Genomic DNA, 12,936 nt, shown 5'->3' on the forward strand with positions numbered 1-12,936 from the left:
ATAATTTCAAAGTAAAAAAAAATATATTTTGTTTTATGAAAAAAAAAATTTTAAATTAGAACAATCAGTCTTCATCATTATGAGCATCCAAAACTGGACTTAAGTTTCACATTTGAACTAGAAAAATGTGTTTTCCATAATTTTATTACAAGAAACTAGAGTTTACGGTCAAAAAACCCTTATTAGCTCAGATTTTAAAGAAATAGTTTTATTTTTCGATCCAAAAATAGACTTAAGTTTCTTGCATTTCACGAAAGAAATTCCAAATGAACTTTGAAAAATTAAGAAAATGTAACTGTGACAAGATAAAGCACAACAAAACACTACTGAAATATTCCAACTCTTGCATTTCAATGAAAGAAATTCAAAATGAACTATGAAAATCAACAGAATGTAACTGTGACAAAGTAAAGCACAACAAAACACTACTGAAATATTCTATCTCTTGCATTTCAAGGAAAGAAATTCAAAATGAACTTTGGAAAATCAAGAGAATATAACTGTGACGAGGTAAACCACGACAAAACACTTGCATTTCAACGAAAGAAATTCGAAATGAACTTTGAAAAATCAAAAGCATGTAACAGTGACAATGGTAAACCACGACAAAACACTACTGAAATATTCCAACTCTTGCATTTCACGAATGAAATTCAAAATGAACTTTGAAAAATTAAGAGAATGTAACTTTGACAAGGTAAAGCACAACAAAACACTACTGAAATATTCCAACTCTTGCATTTCAATGAAAGAAATTCAAAATGAACTATGAAAATCTGTGTGTTTGTCGTCTCTGTGTGTGTGTCTTCTCTATGTGTAAGTCGTCACTTTTGAGTGTGTCGTCTCTGTGGGTGTGTCGTCTCTCTGTGTGTGTTGTCTCTGTGTGTGTGTGTTGTATCTATGCGTGTGTCGTCTCTATGTATGTTTCGTCTCTGTGTGTGTATGTCATCTCTTTGTGTGTTTTTGTCATTTCTTGTCTATGTGTCTCGTCTCTCTGTGTGTGTGTTGACTCTGTATGTGTATAGTCTCTGTGTGTGTGTCGTCTCTATGGGTGTTTCGTCTCCGTATGTGTGTATCATCTCTGTGTGTGTGTGTGTGCCGTCTCTGTGTGTGTCGTCTCTGCGCGTGTGTCTTCTGTCTGTGTGTGTGTGTCGTCTCTGTGTGTGTGTTTCGTCGCTATGTGTGTGTGTCGTCGTCTCTGTGTGTGTGTGTATCGTCCCTGTGCATGTGTCGTCTCTATGTGTGTGTTTCGTCTCTGTGTGCGTGTGTCATCTCTGTGTGTTTTTCGTCTCTCTCTCTCTCTCTCTCTCTGTGTGTGTGTGTGTATATGTCGTCTCTGTGCGTGTGTCTTCTCTCTGTGCGTTGTCGTCTCTGTGTGTGTGTCGTCGCTATGTTTGTGTCGTCTCTGTGAGTGTGTGTGTGTGTGTGTGTGTGTGCTGTTTTCTGTGTGCGTGTCGTCTCTGTGCGTGTTTCGTAGCTATGTGTGTTGTCGTCTCTCTGTGTGTGTGTCGTCTCTGTGCGTGTTTCGTCGCTATGTGTGTGTCGTCTCTGTGTCTGTGTGTGTGTTGTCTCTGTGTGCGTGTTGTCTCTGTGCTTGGTTTCTTTGTGTGTGTGTGTGTCGTCTCTGTGCGTGTGTCGTCTCTGTGCGTGTGTTGTATCCATGGTTGTTTTCTTTGTGTGTGTGTGTGTCGTCTCTTTGTGATTTTGTCGTCTCTTTTTTTGTGCTTTATCTGTATGTTTTGTAGTCTCTGTGTCTGTGGTGTCTCTATGTGTGTGTGTGTGTGTGTGTCGTCTCTGTGTGTGTGTGTCGTCTCTTTGTGTGTTTCGTATCTGTGTGTGTGTGTGTGTGTGTTGTCTCTTTGTGTGTGTGTGTTGTCTCTGTGTGTTTGTCATCTCTCTGTGTGTGTGTCGTCTCTCTATGTGTCTCGTCTCTGTGTGTTTGTCGTCTCTGTGTGTGTGTGTGTGTGTTTGTCGTCTCTCTGTGTAAGTCGTCACTTTGAGCATGTCGTCTCTGTGTGTGTGTGTGTGTCATCTCTCTGTGTGTGTGTGTGTCGTCTCTGTATGGGTGTCGTCTCTGTGTGTGTGTGTGTTGTCTCTATGCTTGTGTCGTCTCTATGTGTGTTTCGTATCTGTGTGTGTGTGTTCTCTCTGTGTGCGTGTTTTCTCGAGTTTCCTTACTAAAAAAAAACTACTGTATTAACAAAAAATTATCATAAGACCTAAATTATTTCATCAGATACGCCAGCACTCATAAACGATCCTTTTGAAATTCTTCTACTAACATCAATTCTCAAGGTAAAAGTTTGAATCAAACACTTTTAGGATATCGAGTGTCCTTACTGAAAAACTACTGAATTAAAAAAAAAAAAATTAAATTGATCATACGACCTAAATTATTTAATCAGATACGCCAGCACTCATAAACGATCCTTTTGAAATGCTTCTAACAACATCAATTCTCAAGGTAAAAGTTTGAATCAGACACTTTTATGTTATCGAGTGTCCTTACTGAAAAACTACTGAATTAAAAAAAAAATAAATTAAATTGATCATACGACCTAAATTATTTCATCAGATACGCCAGCACTCATAAACGATCCTTTTGAAATTTTGCTAACAACGTCGATTCTCAAGGTAAAAGTTGGAAAACGGGCCAATCAGGTGTTACAATCCTTTTGTTTTTGCTCAAAATTCGACAAAGCAATGGCTGATAGGATAGTTCATTTTGCATGATATTTCTAGAGCAAATTCAGATGAAGAAATGTCTTCAAAGTTCATTCTATAAGAAAAAAAGTTCTGGATATTTTTGTCAGTTGGTAGTTTATGCACTAATATCAATATCAGTAACGAGCCCCCCTCCGAACTACCTTGTTCTTTATGTTAGACTTTTGACTTTTCATCACAATTAAATTAAAAAATAAGCATTTTCAACTAGAAATAAGGAAAACTTCGATTCTGAGCATTTTTGTTTCCCCTCTAAAATTGACCCCCCCCCCCTCCCATGGCCTTAGGAATGGGAGAAGGAGGGGCCTCTGAGCCTTCCCCTTGTTGCAGATCCCTTTTATTTTAGATTCTGAGTATTTTTGGTTTTCCCTCCAAAATTGACCCCCCTCCTCCCCTGCTCTCAGAAATGGGTGAACGAAGGGCCTCTGAGCCTTACCCTTGAGGCAGATCCCGTTTATTTTCGATTCTGAGTATTTTTGGGTTTCCCTCCAAAATTGAACCCCCCCCCCCTCCCCTGCCCTCAGAAATGGGGGAACGAAGGGCTTCTGAGCCTTCCCCTTGAGGCAAATCCCGTTTATTTTCGATTCTGAGTATTTTTGGTTTTCCCTCCAAAATTGACCCCCCCTCCCCTGCCCTCAGAAATGGGGGAACGAAGGGCCTCTGAGCATTCCCCTTGAGGCAGAACCTGGTTATTTTCAATTCTGAGTATTTTTGGTTTTACCACCAAAATTGACCCCCCCTCCCCTGCCCTCTGAAATGGGGGAATGAGGGGCTTCTGAGTCTTGCCCTTGAGGCAGATACCGTTTATTTTCGATTCTGAGTATTTTCGGTTTTCCCTCTAAAATTGACCCCCCTTCCCCTTCCCCCTGAAATGGGGGAACGAAGGGCCGCTGAGCCTTCCCCTTCTGGAAGGTCTCGTTTTTGTATGTTCTTGTGTTTTTTGTCAGTTCACTCATCTCTTGACCCCTCCCCTCCGCTGATCTCCACAATGTTGGGACGTAGGGTCTCTGAGCCTTCCCCTTGAGGCAGACCCTGGTTATTTTCGAATATGAGTATTTTTGGTTTTCACTCCAAAATTGACCCCCCACTCCCCTGCCCTCAGAAATGGGGGAACGAAGGGCCTCTGAGCCTTGCCCTTGAGGCAGATCCCGTTTATTTTCGATTCTGAGTATTTTTGGTTTTCCCTCCAAAATTAACCCTCTCCCCTCCCCTGCCCTCAGAAATGGGGGAACGAAGGGCCGCTGAGCCTTCCCCTTGAGGAAGATCTCATTTATTTTCGATTCTGAGTATTTTTGTTTTTCCCTCTAAAATTGACCCCCCCTCCCCTGCCCTCAGAAATGAGGGGAGGAGGGGCCTCTGAGCCTTCCGCTTGAGGCAAATACCGTTTTTTTTCGATTCTGATTATTTTCGGTTTTCCCTCCAAAATTGACCCCCCTCTCTTGCCCTCAGAAAATGGCATACGACGGGCCGCTGAGCCGTCCCCCTGCGGGAGAACATGCATTTATATTAATTCTGATTAATTTGGTTTTTCCCGCCATAATTAACTCCCCACCCCCAGCCCTAAGAAAGAGGGGAACGAAGGAACGTTAACCTATTTTAAATTGACAACACTGTCCAAACATAACATGTGTATTATACAGTAGACAATCACCCCATTTCACTCAAAACACTTTTTAGCCATTTCTTGTTAATTTTTTTTTATTTCTGAACTATTTTAAATTGACAACACCTTGAAGTATTTGCAAATGCTAAACCCTTTTCTTTTTTTCTCCACCTTAGTAGGATCAAATTCGCGAATCCTACACTCCAATTCGCAAATCTCATTACACCTTTTTAAATGTACCAGTTTTTTAAGAATGTGCATGTGAACTCATGACGTACATTCATTGTGCAATTGACAACAATAACAGAAAAAAACCTGTTTGACCACATTATATTATTACGACCATACTCTCAAAACATGTTTGACTACTTTATATCATATCAGTTTTTATAAGAATGTGCACGTGAACTCATGACGTACATTCATTGTGCAATTGACAACAATAACAGAACAAAACCTGTTTGACCACATTATACACTGCCAAATAACTAGTCTGGTAATCTGTCTTGGAAAGGTGCCATGAAACGTGGAATTCCTATACAGGCTGCAGAATCCAGACGAAGCATTCTACTTACTTGATGCTGATTGTATTTCTCCATGAACTTTGTATCTTTTCCTTGTAAGGAAAACAGACGGGCGATCGATTCTGGTCCCAGATAAACCTTAGAGGCGGGTAGGAAGAACTCTTCTCTTTTAAAGTTCACAGACTGAACAGACTCAATTTGTTTCACATAGGCTTTTACCATGAAATTGTGACAAAGGCTCTTCACAACTTCTAGTACTTCTTTTTTAAGCAAGTAAAATCGTAAATGTGCATAGGTGCTTCTATTTGTATTCATGTCGGTCCTTCCACGTTGGTTATTTTGTTTCAAATTTTGCGGGTCTATCCTATTTTCGTAGCACAATTCCATAGGCTCGGCAAGGAAAAAAGTGGAAAATCCAAATTTAAAGTAAATAAAGTACTAAGGTAGGTCTAAAAATATTAAAGAAGAAACATTCAAAATAATGTCGTCTACCCTAAAATATAGTTGAAATGGAAGCACTGTTTTTTTTTTATAATTGTATCGAAATGACAGAACTGATACAGAACCTAATCATCATCATAAAAGATGTTCTTTTATGTTTTGACATGTATGTTGCAAAAATTAGCCTTTGATTTATAATCAGCGTTCCCGAAAGCTTTTAAAGAATATTTTAGTGAACAATGAAAAGGAGGGAGAGTATAGAGGGGATTTTGATTCCTCATCTTGTAGTATTTCCAATTCTAGTAAAAAAGGGCTCAAAGGTGTCATCCTAGGCCCCTCCATTGTGAAGATTTGAAAATCATTAGATGAATCTGATTTTCACAAGATGTACCAAGGCCACCATTTTGTGCTAAAACCAACTTATAAATTCTCTCTTTTTTGTGGGCTTTTTGAAAAGTTTGTGATTGTTGCCTTTAGAGGAGCTGTTGTCAGGTCGTTACTAGGGGTGCATTTGTTTTCACCTTTGACCCTTCTCATTCAAATGACTCTCTTGAATAATTAACAGCTTTTGGCGCTGGAGGAACGGGGCAGAATGGGAACGTGTAGGGGACTGTTGGGCTGAGAGTTGCCAATTGATTAGTGCTGTCCTTTAAAGGGGCTAAAGAATATGTACTTTTAGATCGATTGAGCCTTGCGTTAAATACTATGACAATCTATTGGATGTAATAAGGCCGGAAAAAAGATAAAAAGTAAAATAAAATATACATAAAGATAAAAATATAAAATATAGATAAAATTGATAAAATAAAAGATAAAATATACAGCAGTTGCATTGTCCATTGCCAACTCTACAGTAATGCCTGGATTATGAATGTGTTTTGGATTGCCCGGACTAAGAAAGAAAACAGCATAATTTGATGAGCACAGTCCCTGACGGAAATGAATGCCAAAATAATATTTATTGGATAAAATTTAGAATTCTAATTTTTTACGCACGAATTTTATCAGTCTAAGTATAATTAAAACAAATACCAGTCTGGTAAAATCTAACTATCCTCGCTACTTTCCATTTTATTCATAATTTACATTATTAAGTATAAAAAAAGATTCGCAGAGAGAAATGTAGAAATAGGGATAATCCCCCAAGCAATAATTTATAATTATTAACTTATTTTTTGGTACTGGTGCCTTATGCTGTATCAAGGAAAGCAGTCACGAAACCCGTCAAATGGGCTATTTGCCAGAGACCGTTATAGATAAATGATTGCAAAGCGTTGTTTTTCAATCAGTTACAATATTTAAACGATTGTTTTTTGGGGTTTAGGGGGAGAAAGGTACCTAGGTTAGGTTACATATTTAATATATGCTAGCCCAAGTTTGTTTCTAAGCTATTATATATTCATCCATATCCATTTTATTTCATCAGCATTAACCAAACTTGACTTCTTCTAGGTGCCCGCATAATGCACCAGTACCTATTTTTCTAACAAAGCTAAATGTATTCAACTTTAATATTCATGTTTTGTAAACATTAATTTTGAGTTAAAACAACTTGAAGTTTATAGGAAGACTTTGAAAATAGCGGAGGATGGAAATATCTTCTTATTGCTTTTTTTCACTTAGCAAAAAATTTACTTCAAAGAATAGCCTTTCCGCTTGTTAAGATTTTGATATATTTGGTTTTGTTTCAAATATACTTGAAGAAAAAAAAAACATGCACACAAATCTGGCATCAAATAGCTTCTTATAGGCCTAAAACCTACAAATAAGAGTGACCTGTTAGTAATATTGTGTACAGAAATAAGAGGCCAAACTGAGGAAGTTCAAAATAGATTAAGAGCTTAATCGGTTTGACCTCTTAACGCCCTGGCTCGTATAGCGTAATAGAACGTATTAAGCACATAAGTATGTATCCAGGGCCGTATCCAGGATTTTTTTTGGGGGGGGGCGGTTGTTTTGCACAAGTTTTTTTTTGGGGTGGGGGGGGTACAAAAAAACCTAAAAAACGCTTAAAAATTTATAACCATTTTTTACGGGTCAGACAAACATTTTTTTTTGGGGGGGGGGGTCAAACAACCTACCCCCCTCCCTCTGGATACGACCTTGTATGTGTCCCATTAATATACATTTGAAGGATACATGTGCAACTGGATCAAGGCATTGTTTCTATATCATTTCCATCTACCTTTTGTCCGGTGTCGTTGCAGAAGAAAGAGTTTTAAGCGTGCATGAAGATTTCGTATCCTTAAGGGGAATCTCCCAACTTTTCCCGCGCAAGTTCTACGAGTCATCTGAAAAATCCTTTTATCGCCAATGCTCTTAATCACTTGTTGTAAAATTCCGGGTTAGCGCTCGGAAGCTTTTAAATGGAGTTAGCTAATTCAGTAAGCTTTTTAAATAGCGATTCCGGCATAAGCCTAAAGGCACTTGGAGACCTTTTAAATGAGCTTAGCTGATTTAATTTTTTTTTTACTTTATTATTTAATTTACGTCGACGACTACAGTGCCTGAAAGAACTTTTCTTTGTTAAATTATTGTATTTATTCTATCTATTCATTATATCGTCCATTCTTTTTTATATTTTTTGCTTAGTTGATTGACGGGAGTCAAACTTGTTTACAAAGAAGCTTAATATTGTAGCTTAAAATACCCTTTATCTAGTAAAAATCTGTGGGATCTAACAGACCCCATCCTATTTGGTAAAGAATTAAAAAAAGAAAGGTTCAAGCTAAATAAGTTAAAGTAATAGCTTCAAAAGGGTTGGCAAAGGAAATCATACCCCTTCGCATTGAGTGTCCATTGAGGGGAGGGCAAGAACCTCCAATAGATTTTTTGACCTCTTTCTATGTTAGATTTTTACCCTTTCCTTAGTATTTTCTTTCAAAATACTTATTTTCGGGATTTTCAATGTGAGATAGAAAAAATCGCTCTCCACAAATTTTAAGAATTGAATCCCCTCCCCCCCTCCATAAACGCATTTCTTTCTGAATTGACACCACTGCTCCTTCTAGTTGCATCTGAAAGAACTGTAAACAAATTGCCAGAACATTTACGATAAATAATGTTTGGAAATTGTAAAAATTTAGCTCTAATTATTATAATAAATACATGAATTGGTTAAAAAGAGTTTGTAAACCCCTCTAGTGTCAGATCTTGTTTGTATCGTTGTATACACACAAGGTATAATGGGGCATGGGGAACAAAAAGAGAGATAATGTTTGTGAGAGAGACGGAGAGAGAGAGAAAGAATGAAAGAGTGTGTGTGAGAGAGAAATAAAGTTAAAGCTCGTAAACCATTACTCGAAAGATAAATTTTATATGGTAAAAAAAAAATTCGGCCTTAAAAATTATTTTTAGTCCTTATGAATGCAACGTTAAATTTATAATAACGAAAAAACTAACATATATTAATTAATCTTAATATATAAAAAAAAAGGTCTCCATTACGTTTTATCTATGCTCTTTTAAAAGATCTAAAGCCTAACTGGCCAGCCTTTTAGAAAAATCAAATAAAAAAAACAAGTGTTTTAAACTGAAAGTAAGGAGCGACATTAAAACTTAAAAAGAACAGAAATTATTTCATATATGAAAGGGGCTGTCCCCTCCTCAACGCCTCGCTCTCTACGCTAAAGCTTTTTATTGTTATAAGAAATAAAGTTGTAAGAAGGTCACACTTTAGCATAAAGAGCAAGGGGTTGAGGAGGGGACAGCCCCTTTCATATATGGGATAAATTCAGTTTGTTTTAAGCTTCAATATCGCTCCATACTTACAGTTTAAAAAACTTGTTTTTTTTTATTTAATTTCTGATCGTTTTTTAGTTAATGCAGCTTTTATTTTGGCTCACCGTCATTGAATAAATAAACAAAATTTGCATAGAATTTTTACTTTTCTTTTGCTAAATGGCTGTCTCTAAATGTGCTTCTGACGTAATTTACAATTTAACTTGCGTAACGAACTTCTATATTCGTATATTTTTCTTCTGGCAAAAAATACAAAGTTGCAGATTTTTGCAGATTTGAGCTTGAAACCTATGTTATAGGGTTTTCCGATACGCTGAATCTGACGGTGTGATTTTCATTAGAATTTTTTCACTTGTGGGGGATGTTTTCCTCTTTTTAAAAAATCAGGTAAATTTTCTCAGGCTTTTAGTCTTTGACGAGTAATACTAAACTTAATAAAATTTATATATTTAGAATCAGAAATATAAGCCCATTCTTTTGATACATTTATTGACATATATGAGGGGGTTCTCCCCTTAGTCAATACCACGCTCTTTATGTTAAAAGTTAAAAAAAAGTTTAATTCACAAACCCATGAATCACAAAGGCCGTTTCATTAGAATAGATAGCTCTTTTTAAAGCACTAAAAAAAACTGTTGCGTAAAGAGCGTGGTATGGACTTGGGGGAGAACCCCCTCATATACGCAATAATTTTTGTTCATTTTAAGTTCTAATGTTTCTTCTTACTTTCAGTTGAAAAAACTTGTTTTTTTTAAATTTAATTTCTGATCGTTTTCTAAATAATGCTTGGAAATCCGGTGCCCCCTTCATAGAAATATCCCTTACCCCAAAGAAACATCCTCCACGGAAAGATTCTCCCGAGTAACCCCCTCCTTCAGCCCCCCCCCCCACCAGAAAAAAATCCTTCCTGAAAATGTCTGTATACATCCCAATAACCAAGACTATACTTAAACAATTGGCAAAGTTCATTAATTACAGCCCTTCCCCCGGGATCTTTGGGGGATTATGTCATCCTAAAAGACATAGTTATTAAATTTTCGACTATGCTGAACAAAATGGCTATCTCAAAATTTTAATTTGGTTACTATGGGAAAAAAATGAGCGTTGGAGGGGGCCTAGTTGCCCTCCCTTTTTTTTGTCACTTAAAAAGGGCACAAGAACTTTTAATTTCCGTTCTAATGAGTCCTCCAACGATATTCTAGGACCACTGGGTCAATACGATTACCCCTGGAAAAAAAAAAAAAAAAACAAAAAAAAAAAAAAAAAAAAAAAAAAAAACACGCATTCGGGATGTTTCTTCTGGCAAAAAATGGAAAATTCCACTTTTTTGCAGATAGGAGCTTGAAACCTCTACAGTAGGGTTTTCTGATACGCTGAATATGATGGTGTGATTTTCATTAAGGTTCTATAAATTTTAATGGTCTTTCCCCCTTTTTTCGAGAATCAGCCAAATTTTCTCAGGCGCGTAGCTTTTGATCGATAAAATTAAACTTGATGAAACTTATATATTTCAAATCAGAATTAAAATCTGATTCTTTTGATTTATCTATTGGTATAAAAATTCCGTTTTTTAGAGTTTCGGTTACCATTCAGCCGGGTCGCTCCTTACTTACAGTTCGTTACCACGAACAGTTTGATACAAAAACTTACTAATCGGGAAAAGTGATGACCACTGTAAAAACTCTCTTTCTGGGGTGGGAGGTAGGCCAGAATACCCTCCTGTGTAGTTTTGTGCATGTCAAAACATAATCCTGACCGTACTTGTGGCTGTTAATATCTGAAGCTCGAAATTCTTTTGGCCTCTCTTATAATTCGGTATTCGCATTTCTTCATTACTCTTATGGCTTCAAGTTAAACCTATCGTTTATTGCTATCACAGAACTAATTGGAAAGTCTGTGAAGCAATCAAATATCCTCTTTCTGATTTAATCTAATTTCAAAAGCATTCTGTACAAGCTTTTCATCTAAGCTGGTGATTTCGGGTTTAAAAAGGGATTAGGAATTAAGATCATCCAAACTTCTGGAGATGATAACATGAGTAAAACAATATATTTTATTGAATTCAAAGTTCAATGTGGTAACACTGATGAAAATGTGATATTGCCCTAAAAACCCATTATTTGAAAACGAACAACAAAACACTCTTAGGAAAAGTGTCGATTTTCAGGTATGAATAGATCTGAGATGGGTCTAGGGAGCGAAAAATCTTTTTATCTGCATGTTTTTGATTCTTTCAAAGCTTAAAAGTCATATATCTCGAAACAGCTATTTTTCCAGGAATATAGTATAAAATGGTAGGGCCAAATTCATTTCTAAGATATAAACAAAGTAGTGCAATAACCCTTAATTAGAACAGGTACAGTCATCTTTCTGAAAGTCGCCTCAACCAATTAAGACCTGTTTACGAGTAAACCTATGATGAGTTGATTTTGGCAAGTGAAGCGCAAACTGGCAAGGTCTATTTTCAAAACGAACCGGTGGAAAGATACCACGTCAGATCTTTAAGGTGTCCTGGCGTTTTTTCAACATCCTTGACTCGAATTATCGAGGAAGTTTCCAGTGCCTGCACACACTTTGTGAGGTACTCCACAGTCTTCTTGTGTTCCTGTAGTGCAGACTTTTATAACCTATGCTTTCATAAATGGATATGGGTTATACCCGTTGGCTGTTCTGTCTTTTAGTGTTGTTTGTAGCCCCCACTTTTGGGAGGAAGAGAGAAGCGGAAGCTGTGATTGAAGATGTAAATGCAAAACAGCTGGCCAAACTTATTAATGAAAAAGATTATGTTGCTGTGTACTGGTGTAAGTATGTTTAAAGTTAGCTTTGATACAAAATTTTAGAAAATAAACAGAAATACTATAGACACTTTTAGAAAATTCTGTAGTGTTCAATAAAATTAGAACACTAATTTGTACGCAAATATGGTTTGATATATTTTAGAGCATTCTCAATAAGTTCCAAACTACAATTGTCAATTCAGATTGTTTTTCCCTCTGTAACAAACCATTAAAACGTGCCCGAAAAATCAACTTTTTATTGTCTACAATAGTTTTGTCAAATAGATCTGTTTTAAAATAAGGAAGAGTTTTGGTAATTCGAATTGGTAATTAGGGTGGCCTTACTAAATGAGGTTTGGTAATTCAATTTCTCCTGAATGAGCAAATAAATTGACGCTAGAAACTGCCGGGTTAGGAGATTTATTTTTTGTACCTATTTTTCATTTCAGCTCCATTGGCCTGTTTAATAATTCCGCACTAATGATAATTTGGTATGTCTTATAATAACAGTCTTGGATGAAACGAATTAAATCCTTGGTCTGAATCGTATTTAAAGTCTCCGCAGATAGCTTATAGGAACCCCTCACTTTTGGAGAAGATACATCAGTTGATCACGGTGCCAAAACGTTTGGTACGTACTGCAATCTTCTTCTTCTTCAAATGGGTTAAAGCTTACAGTCTATTACACTTATAAGTAAAGGGGGCCTACTTCTGTTAAAAATTTGCTTAAAGAAATTCCAGAAATTATCACTGGTATGAAAAAAATGTAAATGTTTTTACTTTTATAACTTTAATAAATAAAATAATATTAACATTTTGATTACTAGATGTCAGTATATGTATATTAAACTGACAATGCACATTCATCTGTATTTTTTTTTTCAGTAAAGTGCAATTTATGTTCTGGCCTTGGGGAAGGCATAGGGGTTTTGAGCCCAACTTATTTTAATTTCTGCTCGTTTTGAGTTTGACTCGGTTATTTATTATAATTTCTGTTCGTTTTGGCTTTCATTTATTTATCGATGCTGATTTGTGGTAGTTTCAGGCTTGGTAGATTATTTGATTTTATTTTTGCTTATTTTTTGTTTCTTGTTTCTATAATTTTCTTTGAAAAACTTATTTTGTG

This window comes from Artemia sp. Qi Xiang Cuo, chromosome 20, assembly GCF_049724085.1.
Source record: "Artemia sp. Qi Xiang Cuo chromosome 20, ASM4972408v1, whole genome shotgun sequence".
Classification (NCBI taxonomy): Eukaryota; Metazoa; Arthropoda; class Branchiopoda; order Anostraca; family Artemiidae; genus Artemia; species Artemia sp. Qi Xiang Cuo.